This window comes from Protopterus annectens, chromosome 10.part0, assembly GCF_019279795.1.
Source record: "Protopterus annectens isolate FY-2018-M chromosome 10.part0, PAN1.0, whole genome shotgun sequence".
NCBI lineage: Eukaryota > Metazoa > Chordata > Ceratodontiformes > Protopteridae > Protopterus > Protopterus annectens.
The window spans coordinates 1,396,986,275-1,397,010,200 of NC_056744.1; the positions used below are offsets into that span (position 1 = coordinate 1,396,986,275).

At 40.8% G+C, this 23,926-nt stretch overlaps 1 protein-coding gene across 2 annotated transcripts in view; it reads right to left on the reverse strand.

The window, feature by feature from the left end:
* Positions 1–23,926, reverse strand: part of LOC122813614 (mucolipin-2-like) — a 1,348,087-nt gene that overhangs the window by 188,889 nt on the left and 1,135,272 nt on the right. The gene's annotated exons all lie outside the window — the stretch shown is intronic.

The window sequence follows — 23,926 nt, forward strand, 5'->3', positions numbered from 1 at the left end:
CACTGTTGTCACTTGTTACTGATATTTTCATCCATAAAATGCCGAATCCAGCAAGAGGTTGCCTAAGCAGCTGCCTAAGCCCAGTGATGCCCGAGGCCCCATAAACATCTATGCTTTCAGAAAAAAAAATAAAGCTGGTTTCTTTTTCCCCATATGACCCACTTGCAGCCCTTAAATTAGTATGATGTAGATGCTAGGCTTATTTACTTGTGTCTAGTATACTAATCTGTGATAAATATGGTGATAGGCAGATCCAGAAAGGACCCATTTCAGCCAAACAAATCTCCTGACTGGCTTAATGAAGGAATTAAGCCCCTAGACTGGAACTTTAACTTTGTGCGTTTTATACAAATAGAAAACCAGACAACAGCTTTAAATTTATCTCGTAATGAGAATGAAGCTATCACAGTATGTACCAAAAGTATCAGCAACTCTAGTAGAATGTACATACCCCTCAGCTATGTGTAAAAGAAAAGACACCACTTGAAAATAACATTAAAGTTGTCCCTACAAGAGCAGTTCCATGTTATCCAATCAGTAAGAATATGTTCCATGTTATCCAATCAGTAAGAATATTTGTTTTTAAAACTCAGATGTCTGCTTGGTAATCTTTACTTGATATTCAGAATTGTTACCTATATATCACCACACAAAGCACAAATTTAGAGCTTACCATTTTGGCTTTTTAAAGCAATTGGCACAATTAAGAGGCAATACAATACAGTAGCTGCCTATCATGTGGAATAAAGTTTGCACTCATTAGACATTACACACAAGGTACCTTATGTGGACAGCCTCTGGTGTGAAGTATAGTAAACAACTCATGAAGAAAAACATTCTTTTGCCAGTGCATAATATTTGCACAGCATGGTGGCAGGTAAGAAACATTTACACATGCTTACATCAAAACACACTTTCAGCAGTGCATTGAACAAGTTCACTGCCGGCCTAAGAACTGCAGTTATTACAGACTGCAAAAAATATATAAACACAACAGAATAGTGATTGCCAAATATGTCAAGGTTACTGAGAATTATGAATTGAATAAATGACTTTGTAACACTGCATGCTGTTATTCTGAATTATAGTTTAGACATAGGTCAGCTGACTGTGCAACCTGCATACAGTATTTTTGTCTCTACTTGGCTGAAAATGAACAAATGTTCAGCAAGTGAATGGGAGAAGAGATGAAAGATGGAATGGCAAGGTGTATGAGAACAAACATTAACATATGTGGCTAGAAGATGTGAAACCCAGAGACTATAACGATATCAAAAGCAAGGATGGGGTGAAGTGGGTGACTGCACCAGGTACAAATTATTGAAGGGCACAATGAACAAAGAAGGTGAGGTATCAGTCAGTCCCAGCAGGCAGTGTTGGCAATCATTTAAGCAGCCCCAACCCTAAATCAGGGATTCTTAACTCACCCCAAAGCAGAAGACGACTAATTAATCCTCCTGCTTTCGTAAGTTTTGTAAACAAGTAAAATACCCACATCCTGAAAGGTTCTCCCCCACAGGTTCTACTAAAGGCCTACCTCAAACGATTTGTTATATCTCAGTGTGCGTTACAAAATGTAAGATATAAAAATTATTAGAAAATGGGTTATGCACTAGTATCTGGTGGCACTGAATATAAAAGTACAGTTTTGTACCTACCATAAATGTAGATGTTCGAGTGTATACCCTGCTGCAGTCATCACACTTGGGTTATCCTGCCGTCAGGCGGTCCCGCAGTCGGCCCGAATTCCAAAGTCTTGGTCTGGCATCGGTTGCTGTCGCTTCTTCCCTGACGTCAGTGCGCCAGGGGTATATGAAAGGCATCCAACGCCATTTTCTTCAGTTTTTCTTGCCCCAGATGTCAGGTGCCCCCCCCAAATTGTGGTTAAACAAAAAATCCCTCCAGCTATAAGCAAATACACCACAAAGGTTGTAACAGATTTTAAGGTATAGAAAGGTCTTAGTTAGGTCAGAGGGGATGGAGGGAGGGTAACCTGGACTGCAGCAGGGTATACACTCGAACATCTACATTTATGGTAGGTACAAAACTGTACTATGTTCATCGTGTTACCCTGCTGCAGTCATCACACTTGGGTAGAATCCCAAAGCTACGGATGGGAGGTGGAGTCAAACAGGGTTAGAGGAGGCTAGAAGACCCTGCAAAACTGCAATAGCGAAGCCAGCTCTAGACTTAGAGTAAAGTGGTAAGTGGTAATGTTTGATGAAGGTGTGTACTGAACTCCTAAGTTGCAGCTTCCAGAACATCCTTGGTTGGCACCCCCCTAAGGAAGGCTGTAGATGTAGCTGCTGCCCTGGTAGAGTGAGGCCTTATGCTAGCAGGAACTGGTTTTCCATGGTGGGTGTAGCAAAAACGTATGCAATGTCCTATCCATTTGGAAATGGTCTGTTTTGAGATAGCCTTTCCTTGTGATGCTGTAAGCACAGGATACAAAAACCTGGTCAGATTTTCTGAAAACTTTAGTTTTATCCAAGTAGTAACGTAGCTGCCTGTGAATGTCCAAGGAATTTAGGAGTCTTTCTCCTTTGTTCTGTGGATTTGGAAAGAAGGTGGGTAAATAGATGGTTTGATTTAGAGCCACACTGGATACCACCTTAGGCATAAAGGAGGGGTTAGTTCATAGAGAAACTCTGTCTTGATGAAAAATGAGGAAAGGCTCTACTGCCATTAGTGCCTGAAGCTCTGAAACTCTTCTCGCTGAAGTAATTGCTAGCAGCAGGGCAGTCTTCCATGATATAAACTTTAAGTCAGCTGAGAAAGTTTTTCCAGAACAAAGTTGAAGTCCCAAGTAGGTGTTGGTGCTCTCCTGGGAGGCCTAATGTTTTTGGCCCCTCTGAGAAACTGCCTTAGGAGTGGATGTGAAAATAAGGGAGATCCGTGTTGTAGTGAGCTGAAATAGCGGAGGCGTGGATTTTAAAAGATGAAAAAGAAAGCCCTTTATGTAACATCTCAGTTAAATATTGCAGAATCTGAGGTATGTCAGGCTGAAGGGTATTATGGCCTTTAGCTTGGTTCCAGGTGCAAAACATTTTCCATTTGTCTGAGTAAGCTTTCCTGGTGCTGGGCCTCCTGGCCTCCAGAATAACATCCACAACAGCTTGTGAGAGAGGATCTGGCTGGTTGCTTAGGTGATTTGCCATGCAGCCAAGTTTAAGGTTTTGAGCTGGCTGTGTAGAATCTGATTGTCTTGCTGTGTGAGCAAATGGGTAATTTGTGGTAGAATCCATGGTGGGCCCTGGGCCATATTCCTTAATAGTGGATACCAATGCTGGCGTGGCCAGTCAGGGGCAATGAGTATCAATTCGGGGTCTCTCCATCCTGACTTTCAGCAGCACCTTTGTGAGAAGGGGTAATGGAGGAAAGGCATATACTTGTCAACATTTTCCAACTGAATGAGAGTGCGTCCACTTTCCAAACTTGATGGTGAAAGGTCCTTGTGCAAATTTTTGTTAGTTGATAGTTTTGGGGGCTGGCAAACAGGTCTATGGTCTGGGAGCCCCCATTTTTGAGTTATCATTGCAAATACTTGTGGATCCAGTTTCCACTCGTGGGGATCCATGATGTTTCCGCTTAGGTAGTCTGCCAATGTTTTCTTTTTTCCTGGCAGGAATTGAGCTTGTAATTGAACTTGGTAAGCCAGTGCTGTGTTCCACAAGGTCATTGCTTGCCTGCATAGAGGGTAGGAGTGTGTACCCCTTGCTTGTTTATGTACCACATTACTGTGGTGTTGTCTGTCCTTATGATAAGCTGTCCTGGATGTAAGAGGTCCTTGAAGGCTGTCAGAGCATTTTGTACAGCTAGCATTTCTTTTTGATTGATGTGCAGATTCCTTTGATCTGCAGTCCATATGCCTTGAATGCACCGTCCTGCCATGTGTGCCCCCCAGGCATAGTCCGATGAGTCTGTTGTCATAGTTTGCCTGGCTGGGGGTAAGGTGAAAGGCTGACCCTTGTTGAGGTGACATGCCTGTGACCACCACAGAAACTCCTGCTGAAAGCAGGGAATGAGAGGTATCATTGTTTCCAAGCTGTGGCTGTGTTGAGTCCATACGCTTTTTACGTACCATTGTAATTTCATCATATGCAGTTTTGCAAATGGTATTAGTAGTATGCAAGATGCCATGAAGCCCAAGGCCTGCAGAATTTTTCTTGCAGGGAGATGGGTCTTTGTTGCCATTGTTCTGAAGTATTGAGTTAATTGTAGTTGTTTGTCTCGCGTCAGATAAGCCATCTGGGCAGATGTATTCAAGCTGGCACCCAGGAATGTCATATTTTGTGAGGGCACTAGTTTTGATTTCTTTTACAAAAGCCAGGTGTTGTAAGAAAATGTTCTTGCTTTCTGCTTGGATGAGGCAGTCGTCCAGGTATGGGTATATTTGAATTCCTCTTTGTCTGCAGTATGCAATTTACTGGTGCCAGGCATTTTGTGAAGACCCTGGGCGCAGTAGATAAGCCAAAGGGCAGTGCAGAGAATTGGTAATGGGTTGAACCTGCAATGAAACGGAGGTATCTCCTGCAATTTTGTCTGATAAGGACATGCAGGTATGCCTCCTTGAGGTCCAACGTTACTAGCCAAGCTTTCTTGCCTAACATGGGAAGAAGCTGCTGTAGTGTTAGCATCTTGAATTTGGGTGCTTGCAAGAAGGTGTTTAAAATTGAAAGGTCCAGAATGGGTCTCCAAGCATTGTCCTTTCTGGGGACTAGAAAGAGCCTTGAGTAAAATCCTTGGCCTTGCTCCTGTGTAGGTACCAGCTGATTTGCTCTCATGTCCATGAGAGCTGTAATTTGTTTTTGTGCCTCTGCCCATTGATTTTGTGGCAGGTTTGACATTCCTTTTATCCTTGGCAAGGTGTGGAAATGGAATCTGTATCCTTGTGAGATAATGTCTAGGACCCATTTGTCCTTTGTGACTATGCACCAGTTGTCTGCAAAAAGTGCTAATTTTCCTCCCAAGGGAGCTGCCAAGAGAGTTAAGTCATTGTGTTTGCCTTCTAGTAGTTTGTGACCTGTCTTCTCCTCCCTTCTGTGTTGCAGTGCCCCATTGGCGAGGTTTGTAAGGGATTTGTGCTTGTCCTCTGCCCCTTGGGCACCTGTATTTACCCCTCTGTGGTCTGTCAGAAGCTGGAAAGGACCAATTTTATGTTGGCCAATTTCTGCTGAAGCGTGTGGGCTGTACCTGTAAGAAATCTTTGACCGTCTGCATAGATTTTGCCTTATCCTCCATTTTCTTTAAAACATCCTCTGCTTTAACCCCAAATAAGACATCCTGCTGTAAGGGTGCATCTAGTAACTTTGCTTTAACATGATCAGGCAGAGATTGTTCCTTTAACCAAGCATGCCTATGTATAACAGACCCAGTAACAGCTGCTCTAGAAGAAGCTTCCAAGGCATCAAAACAACACTTTAAAGTATGTTTGCCCACCTGTTCAGCTGCATGCAACAGATCCTGCATTTCCTTGAATTCAGACTGTTGAGGGTGCGTGCCCATCTTTTGTTTTATTTGAGACATTAGGAATTGACAATTTAGTGCTCTCATAGCTAGGGTAGCTGAGGTGTAAACCTTCTTCCCCCACCTATCTAGTGCTCTGGAGTCCCTTTCAGATGGTACAGGATTTTTAGCCATAGAAGCCTTAGCCCCTTTGGGACCCTGGGAGATTGTCTCTGGATCAGCAACAGGGCTTTTGTATAGGAATTTGTGTAAGTCAGGCACTCTATAGTATCTATCTGGTTTGGCTGGAGCAGGAGGCAGAGAATCTGGATTTAGACTAGATTCTAAGAAAACATCATCCACAATGTCTAAAACTGGGGGGATAGCAAGTGGTCTGTGCTGGGGGAGTAAAAGAAACTCTCTGAGCCTTTTCTTTGAGTCAGAGTAGTCCTGACCTTCCCAGTGGAAATGTTCCCTCATGGTATATAAGGTTTCCCCAAAGGAATAATCTTCAGGGGGAGAAGTTGAGGGAATGGAGTCTTCAGCATCAGAATCTTCATAAGGGGGAAAGGAGTAATCCCTGTTCCTCAGAGGAGCCAGAGGAAACAGACACTTGATCAGAGGAGGCATAATCCTCCTCTTGTCTAGTCCTTTTGTTGGGGGGGGGTTGGGAACCCCTGATCAAAGAAATCAAATCTTCAGCCATTTTAAGCATCTGTTTCTTAGGCATAGGGCCTTGACCTGGAGACTGAAGTGTAGTCTTTTTTTGGTTTTAGAGGAGTCTTAAGCTTAGCATAAGATTGTATGGTGAGAGTAGTCGGTCTGAAGACACATTCAGAAACCGAAAGTGTTTCTACAGCACCGGCTTCTCCTTTTGCAATGTCATCGGTAGGGCCTAAAGAAAATGGCTGCGTCAGCCTAGAACTCTCTGCTGGAGAATCCAAAGCGGTCTGGGGATCCAATTCAGCGGTAGCCAGGGGCTGTGTAGGTGTCTCACTGAAAACCGGAGAACCGTCGACTGGCCCAGCCAAGGCCTCGGAGTCTGGCTTGGATCTAGGCTGCCTTTCTTTATCTTTATGCACATCGGTAGTCGGTTGCTCCGACTGCATAGTGTAATTAAATTTCTTACCTAAGTAGTGTCATGCAAAATCAAAGCATTGCTTAATAGTTCGCTTATTGAACCTAGCGCAAAACCAACAACCAGTGATGTCGTGGTCTGGGGCTAGGCAAAGTATACAAAAAGAATGAAAGTCCTTATGAGGTATTTGCTTCCCACAAGAAATGCAATTGTTAACTTTTTCTGACATCGGACTGAGGCAAGAAAAGGTTCCCCAACGGGGTACTTAGCTTTGAAGACTTCGGACTGAAACTCTATTCGAAAATCTCAGGTGTCGGCCGACCGGCACTTGCGACCTGCTTCTGCTTCGGGCACCGCGCAGCAAGAAAGACTGGAGAAAATGGCGTCGGATGCCTCTCATATACCCCTGGCACACTGACATCAGGGAAGAAGTGACAGCAACCGACGCCGGACCAAAACTTTGGAATTCGGGCCGACTGCGGAACCGCCTGATGGCGGGATAACCCAAGTGTGATGACTGCAGCAGGGTAACACGATGAACATCTGTAAATCTGTGAAAGAAGCATGGTATTTTCAAACAAAATTATAATTCTAAGTATGTGGAATAGAGCCAATGTCAGCCAGTGACATCTTCACATGCTCAAGAGCTTTCCAGTGATTTGTAACAAAAATGGGGAGTACCTTGCTGTCTTGAGATTCTATACAATAAATACAAACTTTCTAAACTGTATTGTTCTGTCAACTGCTGTGTAAGCCTGGGTTGTGGCAGAAAAGGGTAAGATCAACCCACCTACTTGATCCTCAAATAGAAATAAATAAAACTGGGTGGCAAACCTGTGTGCCTTAATGCCAGTTTTTACATGGTACCATTTGTTTACTGAATATTAAAGGAGGTATGAAAATATAGCCAATATTTATATCTCCTTTTATAAACAAACATTTATACCTCTGGATGCAGTCATATTACCCACTACATTTTAATGTCAGTTTGTAACCAGCACATTCCCTACACGGCACCTCCAATATGGCATCTTCAAATTCTTCTTCTGTGTAATGCAGACTTTATAACTTCCTGCAAACAGTCCTCACCTCCAGCTTCATAGTCATGCTGATGGCATTCATGAAATACTAGGTCCATGATTTTCCCTATCCTAAAACAGGACAAAGACCCCAAAATAGTAACTTTGTATTGTCCCATTTCACTATTAAATGCGGACTATAAAATATTTACACCAATATTAGCTAACAGATTAAATCAACTAATGCCTTACATAATAGGTGATGATCAAACAGGCTTCATCCTAAATAGAAGAGTACAAGACAATGTTATCAGGTGCCTTTCCTTAGTAAATCATGCTAACAGGAAAATAAAAAGAACCATCAATTATTAGCCTAAACTTAAATAAGGCTTTTGACTATATAAATTGGTTCTATTTATTCAAAGTATTAGTAGTATATAATTTCTCCCCTGACTTTATAGATATAATTATCAGATTAATGTTAACTCTGTATCATACATCAAAATTGGTGTGTTTTTATCGGGTCTGCTCAACATCCTAAAAGGCACTAAACAAGGCTGCCCACTCTCCCCCTTATTATTTGCCCTATCAGTAGAACCTCTAGCTAACTTCATAAGAGCAAATTCTAATATAAGAGGATTTTCTGTTAGTCCAAGCTACATTTCTAAAATACAACTTTTTGCGGACAATGTCATGATAACAACTGGAAATATAGATTCTTCTATACATCATATAACAAAATCCCTGCAAGTTTTTGAAGAGGTTTCAGGCCTAAGCTTTAATCACACCTAAACAGAAACATTATTAATAAATAAAAAAGTAAACACTTCACTAAGAAAACACAATTTTAACTGGGCAAATGACACCATTAAGTACTTAGGAATATACATAAAGTCAAACTGGAATAATACTTTAAAAACAAATTACAAATACCTATTATCCACAGTTAAGGAATTTTTAAATATATGGAATAAAATGTATTTCACGATAGGACTGTCATTAATAAAAATGATCATATTACCCAAAATTTTGTTCTGCTTCCAAACTTTAATTGCCTCCCCATCCAAAAAGTTAATGAAGCAACTAAATTCTATGTTAATAAATTTCCTATGGTTTCCTCAAAAGACAAGAATCAGCCATGCTTGGCACTACAGAAGTTGGAAAGATGGGGGAATAGCATTCCCAAATTTAGAACGTTATGTGGAATCGACCATAATTAATGTGATGTGCCAATGGTTAAACTCCAAATATAGTTCTAATTGGAAAAATCTCCATGCAAGTATCTTATTATCTGATATAGACACAAATATTGACAATATGTTCTCAGAAAATAAAAAAAATGTCCTTGTTGTCAAAGAATATTTTTACAATACCAATAAGAATAAAAAAAATCTCTATTCACTAATTATATATTAGATAATTTTAAAAAAGATAATAAAAAAAATCATATGACAAAAAGCTTAATATGTCTGGACTTCTTCAACGTATCTAAAATAAAAGTAATGGAAGAAAATGGCTTAGTTTTCTGGCACCAGTTTCTCTGCAATAATAATATCCATGAACCATGTTCTCTTATGGCCAGGTATAGCATAAAGCACAACAACTGGTTGAACATGCAAATATTTAGAGAATACATAGTTAATGTATTCAAAATATGTCATATCACCAGCACACCAACTTTACCTAAAATACTTTCTCTTCTTTGTGAAATAAACACTTTGCACGTTAATAATATTCTATAACTGTCAAGTATATATACATCTTTAAGAACCAATATGCAAATCCCAGAGGACTCCTTATGGAATTTTACAGAGAGAATAAACAAATCCATTTTTTCAGATAGTGATACAGAATTAGTACTTAATTCATTTAGTAGCACAACAGCATCCCCTTTTTGGAAAATCTTCACTTGGAAATACATCCATAGGAGCTTTATTACCCCACATAAGATGGACTTGATATCAAAAAATAATCTTAATAAATGTTGGAGATGTGAGGAAATACTTTGTGCAGATTGGGTACACATGTTTCTTACATGTAAAATAGTAACTCCATTCTGGATAGATTTCAGAAACTTGATAAAAGCACTGTGGTTTGAAAATGTGAAGTATCTGACTCATTATTACTGCTCAGTGCACCAATACCAACACATACCCCCAAAATACAGCTGCACCTTCTTTGGTCCTTGCTTGCAATTGCAAGAAAAATCATTACGTCAAATTGGAAGTGTATAAAATCATATCATTTACAGATTTTTTTACTATTAGCTAAACTTGTATGCAATAGGGATTTGCAAACTATTTCAGAAAGAACTACTAAGATGACATATAAGAAATTAACTTGGATGAAGCTTGAAAAACTACTAGATAAAATGTAATCACAACAATGACATTATATCTGTTACGGACATTGTAAATAGTTATTGTTCCATGTTATGATGTTTTTAAGACATATTGTGCATATTTATATATCATATTTCATGTATTATTTTATTTCATGAAAATCAATAAAACATGTTTAAAAAAAAGATTAAGCTCCACATTAGAATACTGGTAATTAATACACTGTGTGCGTTTCGCTTACTCCATTGTAACAAGCATTACTTTTGCTTGCATAGGCCCTCCTTGATATAAAAGTGCATGCCAGTATCGCACTGCCTTTTTGTTTTATTAATCTAAAAAATGTAAAATATTTCAAAATTTTCATAGCCACTTACAAAAAGCCTTCATTAACACAAGCCCTGTACATCCTACAATGACGGTACCTCCCACGTGTTTTTTGCATGCAAATACCAGCTTGCCTAATAACCTATAATGTACACTGCATAAGACTATCAGTATTACACTAGTATTAGCATTAGTACAGTGCATCTCAGTTAAATTCTACAGTATTTCTCTTGCTCAAGTGTGTTAACTGTCACTTTTTTTCTAACACTCATTGATTGCCTCGGCTTTCCCAAATGTGACGGTATTGCTTATGATTAATGCTAATATAGAAAAATATTTGCAAATTTTTTATAACCTTTTATAAATACTTCAGTAATTAATTCCCCAGATGTCCCATAGTGATGCTTTCACTGTGAATAGCTATGATATCCTTTCAGCTCTGAAATGCCACATTGCTTCCTAACACACAATATACTGTTTTTGAGACACTCAATAGTTAATATGAATTATGACAATGTATCATAAATGCATGTTACTTGCAGTGTCTGTCTTACCAAATTTTGTTTAGTACTACGGCTTTCCTAACACCCACATTTTTCACAACACCCATCCCCTCCGCCCCACCACACACACGACAGTACCACACTCAATTTTTGATTAATACAGATGTGGAATATTTTATATCTTTAATAACATTTTGCCAACACTGTTCAGTAATTTGAGCCTTGACATCCCACGGTGATTTTATTGTGGATATCTACTGTACCCTTTCACACTGAAATAAGGAGATATTAGGATTTTGGACACAGAACAACAAGCATACAGATTACTATATTCTTAAAATTATAAGAACTAAGCCAACACAGGAATGGAAAAAGGAGCAGCACTACACAAAATAAGGCAAGTTGTAGAAGGAATTTATTGACGAAAATTGGCAAAGGCACCAAGGTACTGGCAGCAAATAACAGCAGTGGGAAAGGTAAGAGCGAGATGAGGCCAAGCTGAAGTTTGGATTGCAGGTCAGATATTGTCTTCCCTACCAAGGACTGATAGAGTATAGTCAAAGAGGAAGGAATAGGGGAGTGCTAAGTGAAAGGCTACCTCTGGTAGACATTTTAAACATATTCTAGGAGTGGGATGAGGGACTGGAAAGAATTTATAAACAACAATGGAGGAAATCTGTATGGATACAAGCTGTAAGAAAGTCAGGAAGGCTTACATTTTTCTGTGAAAGTATTTGCACAGGTATTTTGATTCAGAAGCAAAATTCAGAGAAATTTTTTTCAGGTAAAATTAAAATTCTGGAGGTGTGACAAAAGAAAGAGGTAACTGGGAACATATTTCTTGGGGTGCAGTTGAGCTGACTTATGTTAAAATTTCTCTAAAGAGTACTCTATCAGAAATACTGGGGGAGCAACTGAATGCAATTCAGGAGAGGCCACAAAAGTACCTCACCGAGGATCCTAAGCCTTAAACATTTGTCCTATATGGACAGATTAAAAAAAACTCCAACTATTCTCTGTCGCATATCGCCTACTTAGAAGTGATCTCTGCTTGACTTACAAAGCCATGTCAAACCCAGCTCGGTTAAAAATGTTACATCTAAAGAAATCCCAATCGCTCCGCACCACATGATCCAGAGACCTCAACCTCATTACCACAATCAACAGAACAAGCTGGAGGGACAGGTTCATAACCCAGAGGCTGCCCATGCTCCCATATATGTCAAACAGGGTACTTCACTGGCCCTCTTCAAGAGAAATCTTGACGAGTAGATGGGAAAGAAAATTCACCCCAGGGATCACTCCAGTGACTCTACTCGACAGAGGCAATGGGAGCTAAGGTCGGGTGGCATGATGCCAGGGTAATCCTATAGGCTAAGGTTATAAAGGCTCCAGGCCCATTAGCCTAGTACACACCTATGAAAAGATCATTTGAGTTGGGAAACAGAATCTGAATTGCCCAGACATCGTAAAGCCTTACTAAAAATAGAAATCAAAATCTAAACAAACTCCAACTGAAGTATTGAATAATGTAAATGAAATAAAAGAACTGGAGACAGGATATTTACTAAAGGGAAAATGCAAATGACATAGAAATAAATGGATTTTTTATGAACAGTACATGCAGAATAATGATCAGGAGGATGACTGGGAAGCCATGAATTGAGCAATGTATGTAGTGTGCGAGTCAATGGCGATTGATAAAAAGAAAAACAACATTTAATGTATATTGCATAAAACTGAAAAATTTTAATATTGCTTATTTCTTTCTACTAATGTATGCATGTCTATGTCTTAAGTTGAGAGTTTAATAAAGGTGATTTTAACATTAATAGAGCATGCCTCAAATAGTTATATTTTCTGCTACTGTGGTCTTACTAAAGTACTATTTTTCTTCCCAGCCACATCTGCTTGCACAGGCTCCCCCAGTGTGGCAGGGACACACCACTTTCATTTAAAAGAAATATGGAAAATACTTCCCATTTTACATAACCTTCTATAAACACTATTACAAGTTCTGCACATGCTGCACAGCATAAAAAATATATGTGAATAAAGTACATTTGTGTAAAATCTTACCAGAAAAGTAGATGCCGCCCTCTTCACTGTTGCACTATTATTCTGAGTAAAGATCAACTGCCAAGGATAGTCCAACATCTGGCCAGTTTACCAAAGCCTTCAGACCTTGCATGCACAGTACATCATATGTATGCTTCCATACAGGACAGTGGGCATAGAGGTGACATACAGACGCAGTTAGCCAAAACTAAATTGCCCCTGAAGAGAGAGGTATCCATAGGACAAAAAAAAAAGACCATGCACATCCAGAAGAAGAAAATGCAAATGGAAAAGGAGACCCTCAGCCAAGAGGGGGACCAAAGTAAAATCCAAAGGAAAAAAGGGGTGTTGGAGGGAGTGAGCAAATACTGCAACATTGAAGTGAAGGACCTCTATTGTTATGGTAAGATTTTATGCAACTGTACCATGACCTTCTATATCACTGTTGTAGTATTCTTTACAGTAGGGGAAAAAAAGGATTGGGAGGTGGTAGGCTGGGAAGAGCCCTCAACAAACCCATGTAGAATGGCTTGAGCAAAACCTGCACTAGCCCTAGAAACCATATTCGATTTAGTATGTTTAGTAAAGGTATGCATGAAGACCAAATCGCAGCTTCAAGGGATGGAATGGGTGTCCAACCCCTGGAAGAAGGCAGCAGAAGAGGCAACAGCCCTAGTGGAAACATCTCTAGCAAAGTAGACAGGCATTTGCCATGAAAAGAATAACAAAAAGAAATGGCATTGGGACTCCAGGAGGAAATGGTTTGCTTAGAAACAGCCAAACCCAATGTCTAAATAATACCAAAGCTTTTTTGTGTAAATCCAAAGTAAAACCCACTCACTATCGGACTGAGAATGAAAAAAAGGAATGGACTTGAACTGCCTGATGCATGGAAAAGTCACTGACTACCTTGAGGAAAAAATGAGGATTAGTTCAAAGGAACACCCTGTCCCTGTGAAAAATTAAAGGAGGGATGGCCATAAGGGCCCGAAGCTCAGAAACCCTACAAACAGAAGTAAGAGCAAGTAAAAAGATAGTCTTCCAGGTACAAAGCAGATAAGCTGAATCTGCAGGCTCAAAAGAAGACTGGGTCAAATTTTCTAAAACAAAATTCATGTCCCAAGGAGGAGGAAAAGGCTTCCTTGGGGTCCTAAGACGCAGGAAGCCTTTAAGAAACTGTTTGACCTCAAAGTGAGAAGCCAAATGAGGATTCAAGGACAGACTAGCAGAAATAGTTCACAAATAGCCCTTTGCAGAAGAATACGTCAAGCCAGACTGGAGCAACTCACAAAAATAGGAAAGAACCACGGGGACCTCCACTGAAAAGGGGTCCTGGTTATGAGCATGGCACCAGATGGACAATCTCTGCCATTTAGACATACAAGACTTTCTGGTTGCAGGTTTTCTTGTCTCCTGTAAATATTTAAGATGTCCTCAGAAATGAGGTGCCTAAAAGGAAATAAAACCTTATCACCCAGAGTTTCAGCTGAGGACTGGACAACTGAGGATGGATGAGTGACCTCTTCTCCTGTGCGAGGAGATCCAATCAGTGAGGCAACTAGTGATGATTGCACCTGTCCAGATGCATGAAGAGAGGGAACCAGTGCTGTCTTGGCCAAAAAGGAATCACTAAGAAGATTTTTGGGGAGTCAGACTGAATCTTCTGCAGGACTCTTGGAAGTAGAGGAAGGTGAGGGAATGCATAAAGAAGTATCTCCTTCCAAGGAAAAAAGAGCATTCCTCTTCCACACCAGATGGCATGGCACAGATTTGCCTGCTCAGAGGAGCGGTAAAAAGATCTGAGGAATACCCCACAGATGGACTATGTCCAGGAACATGTGAGCTTGTGTTTTGGACCTGCTCAAAGTATCCACCACTAAATTTATCTCTGAGGAAATATACACTACCTGAAGAGTTAACTGATAACTGAGAGCCAGACTCCAGGCTTGCAAAGCCAACCTGCAGGGAAGATAAAATTTTGTGCCCCCCCCCAAATCCCATCACTGAGGTGTTGTCCATATAAACCATCACAGGACCTGGAGACAGCATGGGGTGAAAAACCTGAAGGGCCTGAATCACAGCTTTAATCTCTTTTATGTTGATATGGTCTGACTTCTGATGGGGGGGGGGGGCAAAGACCTTGGATGTTCAGATGATGATTGGAAGCCCCCACCCCATGTCAAAATGTCCCTGTGAATAGTTCTTGAGAAGGAATGGGAGGGTGAAAGGCAGGCCTTGGTAGAGGGAAACTTGCTGAATCCACCACTCAAGTTCCAGCTTTAGACAAGGAAGGAGAGGCACACTGAAATCCAGAGGGTGGTAATGCTGAAGACACATGACTTGAGGTACCATTGAAGCCTCCTCTTGTGCAGTCTGGCAAGAGAGAGCACTGGAAATGAAGAGGCCATGAATCCCAGGGCTCAAGGAAACTCTCTGGCTGGAATAGCAGGCAGAGTAAGGAGTGACTGAAAGAAAGCTGTCAAGGATAGAACTTTTGAAGGTGTAAGTGAGGCCAACACTGGTACTATATGAATCCTGCAACCCAGATGCACATGGCGCTGAGAGGATGTCAGTATAGACTTTGAAAGCTGATAGAGAACCCCAGACTTTAGAGAGGGGAATATGGTGAACTTCAGATCCTGTAAAACATGACCGGGAGAAGGCACTTGGAAGCAACAGGTCATCTAGATAAGGAAAAATCTGAATGCCTTGGAGCCTGCAAAAGGCAATCACAGGAGCTAGGCATGTTGTGAATCCTCATGGGACAGTAGAGAGGCCAAAAGACAAAGCAGAAAACTGAAAATGAGAGGAAGTAACAGAAATGTAAAAACTTCCTAAAGAGAGGGTGAATAGGAATATGAATCCTTCAATTCCAGGAACACTAGAAAAGCCTGGGGTACAATGATAGCAAAAAAGGAATTGAAGAATATGCATTCAGAAGGTGGAAACCTTTAGAAAGGTGCTGAGCAAGGAGAGATGCAGAATAGGTATCCAAGTGCCATGCTTTCAGGGGACTATCCCGAAGTAAAACACCTTGCCTACCTGAGAAGGGAAGGGTTGAATACGTAGCTCCCTGGTCTAACACAGACCCAAGAACCTCTGAGAAATGAGAAAGTTGTTCCAGAGGAGGCATGAGAAATTCCGGACAAAGGGGGGAGGGTGGAGACTGCCACACCATGAAGTAGCCCTGATGGATTATAGAATCTAATGTGATGATAGGCCAGTTTGGAAGACAGAAGGAGAGCAGATGGGAACCTGGCTGGAGGGGCAGGGGTGGTGGGGCAAGAAGTTAAACAGAAGCTGGCTTGTCAGATAAAGGAGACTTCTGAGCCACAGGAGCCTCAGAAGACTTAGCAGGAGGAGCTCACCTACCACCCTTCCTGTCTTTGATGGCCTGATGAGGCTGCCTGCAGACAAAAGCAGACCTAGTAGGATAGTTCCTCTGGAACTTAGGGATAGGGGATAAAAGGTTATGTATAAGATCCTGCAAGGCTTTACCTTTTTCCTGTAGAGAATTAAACATCTTAGCAGCAGCAGTCCCAGAGAGATTTTTATTACCCAAAGGAGCATCCTGCAGCTTGGCCTTAATGTCGTCAGGTAAGGGCCGCAGGCAAAGCCAAGAATAATGCCTCATGACAGACACAAAGGCTGCAGCTCTGGAAGATGCAACAGCAGCATCATAGCTACACTTGATAGAGTGAACAGTAACCTGAGAGACAGAACCTAAAATAGATAAGAGCAGAAGATTTTGCTTCAGAATCAGGGAGGTCAGAAATGACCCAACAAAAGCCTGGGCAATCAAGGCCAGAGCATATCTAGTCATGAGGGTCTGATAACTGATGGCCCAAAAAGGCTGAGGTAGAAGTGGTATAAACCTTCTTACCAATTCCCCCCATTGCCCTATCTTTATCTGAAGGCAAAATCTTTAAAGGGGACAAAAGTTTAGAAGGCTTGTCAGAGGAGACTGACACCACAGCATGGTCAGCAGAAGGACATATAAATAAGAACTGACAATCCCCAGGAACCTTATAGAACCATCAGGTTTCTTCAGAGCAGGAAGGTGAGAATCAGGAGATTTAGAGGCAGCAATATGGGTGTCTAACAAGGCAACCAAACAGAGGAGGTACTGCCGAAGGTTTAGGAGTGCCCACCTGAAACGACTCATACCACCTTTTCTGGATATCAGACACTTGAGAAGAATCCCACTTTAAGTATTCCATCATTCTGACTATAGTGTCTCCAAAAGACACTCAGGACTTACAGACTCTTCATCAGAACCATAAGGCAAAGGCATCTGGGAAGGGTAGGACAGGGACTAATTAGACTATGAATTTTCATCAGTGGAATTGGGTTTCCTAGCTTGCTTGAAGGAGAAGAAATCTAAAGGGGAGTACACACAGAAACCCCTTGAGGAGGCTTCAGGGCCATTAAGGTAGTGAACAGGCCCTTAGTAAACTCTTGCCATTCCATTTGAGGATCCTTACGACGAACAGGCCCTGAGTAAACTCCTGCCATTCCATTTGAGGATCCTTAGGATGAACAGGCCCTGAGTAAACTCCTGCCATTCCATTTGAGGATCCTTAGGATGAACAGTATGCTTAGTCTTCTGCTTTCTCTTAGCAGGGATGTCTGCTCTAACAGACACTGGAGGTTCTGACCTTTAAAGAAATTCAATAAGAGTACCTGGAACCTCTTCCCTGAGGAAAATTTGCAGAATCCCTCTACGGATCTCCAAGATGATCAACCCCTTCCCCTGTCTGGAGCAAATGCTTGCAAACCCTCAGAGGACATATGGAACAAAGGATCCATGCCAGCCTCTGAATGGGTTGCAGCAGAGGAATCAGATGTAAACAGTGAATGGCCTACATAGCTTTCACCTGCTTCAAAAGGGACATCTGGTGGAGGCCTGGCAGCCAAAGAATTCGGCAAGGTTTCCTGACCTTCTTCTTGTTTAACAGGACTTCAGAGTTAGGAGATTCTGACATGCTACCTTGGGCTAACAATTTAAGTGTGGTTCTCAAGATAGATGGCCAGGGAAGATAAGTGATTTCTAAGAGTTTTGGGTACACACACATTGCAAATACTACAGGATGTTTGGTCATGGGAAGCACTGAGACAAAGAAACTCACTTTTCGTGATGATCCTCAGGGGGATTCTGCTTCCCACACTGATATTTTCCCTTCATGGATGACATGAATAGGTAACTAAAAGGTAACAAGATCAAAGAAAAAGAAAAAAAAAGTCCCCAACAGGGTATTTATTAGATTGCTAGGTATTCAGCACAGCAAAAAGTCTTTTCAACTGATTAGCAATATGGCATTCAGACTGGTGGCAAAGAAATTTCTGGTAACTGTGTCCATAAGACACCTTTATGCCCTACATCCTGTATGGGGGGAGTATATGTGTGACATATGGCATATGCAAGGTCTAAAGGTTTTGGTATACTGGCCGGATGTTGGGCTATCCTTGGCAGGCGATCTCTACTGTGAAGAATACCACAACAATGATACAGAAGGACATCACAAAAGAACAAAAAAAAGAGCAGAGAAGTACAGAACATAGTTAATGTTAAAATACCTGTGGTGAGAACTGCAGGAAAGGGACAATAATATGTACCCATGTGCACTGCTAGCATTTGTATTTTTAAATGTATGCTTTTTTAACTGTAATTACAAGTTGTACTGTCGTAGTACAACTGGGTAACAACAACACATTTTTCAGTTTGTACAGAACAAGTGGTGATGCATAAAAAGAAAAAAATGAAACAGTTCATTCTGACATGATCAATGACTACTTTAGTACATAGAGTCTGTGTAGAAAGTGCGTCTATATTATAACAATGAATGATCAGATGATCGAACCTTGTTATATCGACCCCTAAAGTGCAAAAACTCAAAACAGCAAACAACCAGATGGAAAAAAAACCACAAAAAACACTAAATGGAGTGGGGGGGGGGTTCACCCCCCCCCCACACCACCTACTTAAATATACCAACTCCGAGATTGCACTACAGTGAAGGAAACGGCACAACCCGCATGGCTGGCCCAGCGATTTCTTTCCCTGGGAAAAAAATTGCTGTTCTGGCCGTTCGCTATTTTGCCAGTTCGACATTTTGTGTTAGAACTAACAGCGGTCGATCACCTGATCATTTGCTAAACTAAAGTAGACCTGTAGAAAGTACAGTCTACAGAGAAAGGAATGAAAAGTTCTAGCAAGTTGATACAGCTGTGCCTGGTTACACCCAAAAAGTTCAGCATTCCCTTTTTGATAACAGAGGTCATCATTAGAAGTCTATGTAATTAAGTCATTAAAGGTGTTGCAAGACAATCACAATGTAGTCTAATTTGCTTGCATTAAATCAAGTGCAATCTTCTACCTTAAAAATGTCTATTTAAAATTTATAAATATAAACTATGTACCAAAAGAAACATCAAGACTAGAAACACAGCAGCCATTCCACCCACCACTATTGGCAATGGGTAGCAATGGACTTGTTGAAATGAGATGCAAACAACATTGCTTCAGTGACCATGCCTAACAACTACATTTGAGGATAACCCTAACAGCACTATTAATGTTATCAAATGTTTGTGCCCCCCCTCCACAAAACAACTTTAATCCATAGCTTTCAACTCTGATAACACCATTGCAATTCTCAAATAGTTTATAATCGTGATTTAAAATTCAAACTGGTTTGTATGAAGCTGGATCTGAAGGGTCTTTACCCTTTGGATAATACAGCCACCACAGATTTCTTTCAAGATGCTAGTGTCTCCAAACCCCCCCCCCCCCAAACAAACTTCCAGATCACATTCTTCTCCTAACTTTTAATTTCCTCAGGAATACCAGTGTGTTCCTAAAGAATTCCCTGTCGATTACTGTGCATCCATTTTTATCTCATCTGTTCTTATCTTGGTGATTAACTGCTGAAACTCATCTTTCTCTAATCTTGGCATAACTGTCTTACACATATATTTTCATTTGTGTCTTTGTTGGTTAAACATTTCCATTTGTATCTTTTTGTTGTTGCTTTTTTCATCTGCTTTTTTGTAAGTTGTCTTAAAATTTCCAAAATACTTACAATACCTCTCAACTTGAGACCGTCTCCCTAAGAGAAATCAGCATCTAGCAAGCACCACATTTAAATAAATATCCTGGGACCTTCAGCTAACCCTGGAGCACTTAAAAATATTCCATGACCAACTATCTCCTACTAAATGACAGTCTAGCAAAATTTCAATTCCACAAACCCTGAGAACACAGCTGCCTATTTGAAATTGTTCAGACAGACTCTGTACAATCATGTAAATAGCTGCAGAGACAGTTGTGTCTATCCAAAATAAACAAAGGACAACCTCCAAAAGCAAGCCACCCTGGTGGAATCACAGTATAAACAGGTTGTATAACAAAAGAAATAAAATAATTTCCAAAAACACGAAAGAGTTGCCAGTAAGGTAAAAGCTCATTTTCAATTTGAGCAAGCAACTCAGTAAAATAATCACCTCCATTAAATCAAAATTTGAGATAAAAAAAAAACTCTCTAGCTAAGGACAACCATAAGGTCTTTTTCAGTTATGTCCACAACCTTAGTTGCAACATCTAACAAACTAATGGTGAATGGAACCATCTGCTGGCTGATTAAATTTGCTCCATGTTTAATGCCCCCCCCATAACTTCCAACCCCCCCCCCCTTAGAAATGTCCTCCACCATTTCACCACCAACTATGACTAGGGAGCAGGTCCTCACTGCACTTTGTAAGGCAAAGAACACTGCTTCAATAGGCACAGATAATATCAAAGTATGTCTCCTGAATAGCATGGAACATGACCTGTCAAAGCCATAGAATCTCTAATTGTAGCCTCCAGAAAGACTTTTGCCAAATGAATGGAGGACTGCAGCAGTTATCCTGCCACATAAAAAGGGGACCCTCCATGGACTCAGGAAACTACAGACCCACATGTCTGACAAGCTGCATATGCAAGGCCATGGAAAAATTATCATGGATCTGATAAGCAATGACATAGGAAACCTACAGACAATAGACCCTACCCAGTTCAGTACTGTCAAATGCAGGTCATGCTTACTTGACCTGGTGGACTTCTTTGAGATGATCATCAACACTATGGATGAGAGCAAAACAGTGCAAACAAGCCACCTAACATAATATCTCACTCTAGCATTGTACATAAACTTGCAAAAGTAGGATTAAACCCATATTTCACTTCATGGACAGCCATCTGGCTTACTGACAGGACATATGAAGTTAGGATAGGGGAATCTGCTAGTGACTGGCCTCTTTGTGGAGGCAAGGTCCCACAGGGATTGGTGCTGGGGCCTCTCTTTTTTGGCATCCAAGTCTCTGATGCAAATGTCAAGGCTCTCTGGCTTACCGAGTTTATAGATGACTGCAACCTAGGCATGGTCCTTGAAACTCCTTAAAGACAAAGGTACCTTTCAAGAACGCCTGACACAGACAAAACTGGTGCGAGAGTCATGGACTAAAACTCATCGCAAAAAAATAAATAGTACCCTTTGCAAAGATGACCATCCTTGGAAATTAACACATTGATAATACACCCCTAATGGTAAACCCAGTGTTTAGAGATCTGGGATCACAAGTTGACAGTAACCTGACCTTTGACCACCATGTGTCTACTGTGGAAATATCATTATTCTACAATACACAACTTGTAAGTAAAAGCATGGCATCCAAGTCCAAGGAGGTCATGGTTTCATTACCATAAAGGTAGATGTCCTTCTTTTCATTGCTGCAGCATTCGCTCCCTTTCTCCTCCCCCTTGTCCATTTCTCTTCTGGATGTGTTGGTTACCTCTTGGTTTTCCTTGGACTGGCGTTCCTACTGTGGCTTTCAGTTCTGAGGATGGAACAGCTAGACATCACCTTTATGCCCTATGCTACACAAGGAGCATATATGTGATGTACAGGGTACCTTAAAGCAACCTAAGGCTTTGGTATACTGACCAGATGATGGGCTGCCCTAGGCAGGGGGTCCCTAATGTTATGAATACTGCAACAGTGAAGAGAAAGACATCTACCATTATGGTAAGATTTTACACAACTGCACGTCCTTACTAAATGAGAACCAAAAACAAGTATTTTTCAGGATGAGTGTATATGCATATTTTGTTTGTTGCAATTTATTTGGTTTCGGCTGTCATACATTAATGGTTCATAGATGGTTACTAAGCTATCGGCCCAAAGGCCACTTTAAACCTAGCCGAACTTACCCCAAATCTACCAAAATATTGCTCATTTGTCAATACACCGAAGAATTTTATGAGTTATGATGTAGGCTTGTACACATCAAATGTTCATAGGCAGCCTTGCTCATTGGAAACATAGGTGCCAAACCAGGGTTAAATTTGTCATTTTTCCATCCATTGCTCCAAGTAGCATTTGACTACTGTTAGGGATAACCTTCACTTCACAGGGATATAAAGGTTGTTCCAGAAAAAGGATGGTCTTTGAGTGATATACCTGACCCTCGAATGTGTCTTGTTGGTCACAAATGAAGTTTTGGTATGTAAACTGGGTATTTCTGATGCTGTTTGTTTTCTGGATATGCAACAAGTCTGCCAGTGTGGTATCAAAGGATGCCTTGTAGGCTAGCCACAGACAGCTGCACAGCAGTCTATAGGAGATGAATACAGTGATCGAGCTTTGAGACTGTTTGTTTGTGTAGGACTTGCTGTTTATTCTGTGTATTCTTTTGTGAGAAATCTCTGTGGTCTCTCAAGCTGTTTCAAGTGGCTGGTCAGGTACATGCCAAAGGGTGTGTTGCACTCAGTGACTGGTCTGATGAGAACAGTGTAGATTTTACACAACTGTACTATGTCCTTCCATTTCATTGCTGCAGTATTAAGAATATTAGGGAGACTGCCAAAACTCAGGAAGAAACTTGGGAGGAAGAAGGACCAGCAGAGCTCTCTAGGAAGGCATGAAGGATGGCCCTAGCAAAACCAGCACTAGCTCTGGAAATTCCATCCAATTTGTAGTGCTTGGTAAAAGTATACACAGAAGACCATGTAGCTTCCTCCAGCAACAGAACACAGGTGTTCAGACCGGCAAACAAGAGATGGTATTCAGACTGGTGGCAAACAAGTTCTGAGGATAGTACATATGTGAGGAGCATACGTGTGACGTATAGTGTACCTTAAAGCAACCCAAGCTTTGGTATACTGGCCAGACGTCGGGCTGCCCTAGGCAGTGGATCCCTAATGTTATGAATACTAATGTGAATCAGAGACAGGTTTTGTCATCTTACAAAATGCAAAATGGACAATGGAGTGAAGCAAATGGCAAACAAAACACCCAAATGTCTCTCTTACAGTGTTAATGGTATGTAGCAATGGGCATTATCTCTATATCTGTATCAACTCTTATCAACCTTTACAGCAACTTTCACTGAAAAATGCACTGGAATCAGATTTTATTAACATAAATGCTCACATTTTCCACAGCAGGAAGGCCTCAAGGGAAGTTATCTTATTTAGACTCCTGATGTTGAGCAAATAAACCCAAAAGGCTGCAGTGCCAAAAAGAGCATAGCTCCACACCAAATAACTTCACGGAAACAGGCACAGAGACAATGCAAGATAGCCACAAATTTGGAAAATCTGTAATTGCATTTTTTGTGAGCTTTATTAAACCTCATTTCCCAAAATTTGTGGCTATCGTGCATTCTCTTTCAGTGCCTGTTTCCATGAAGTTATTTGGTGTGCAGCTTTACTCCTAATGTTGAACCTCAGTACTATTTGCCACACTGGAATTTGTATTTACTAATTACAGCTGTCTGTATTCTTCATTTTGAACTACAAATTTCTGAAGTACACATCATTTCTTTTGTGGACAATCTTACATAAATCTTACCAATTTCCAACCACCACAAGTGCCAAACTTTCTTGTTCGCAGTGCAATCACAGTCTGTAATGCTATCATAAAATAGGCATACAAAACTAAGCAGCCATGTCTGCTTTTATTTAAAATTTTAACAGAAATACAGTACTTATCCAATGGGACCATTTTCATGCTCAGACCTGGACAGAGTACAGTAAAATAAGAAATACATTAACAGCAGAGGCAAACAACATCAGCTACAAAGTCTTGTATCCAGAACATGTACACTGTCACATCA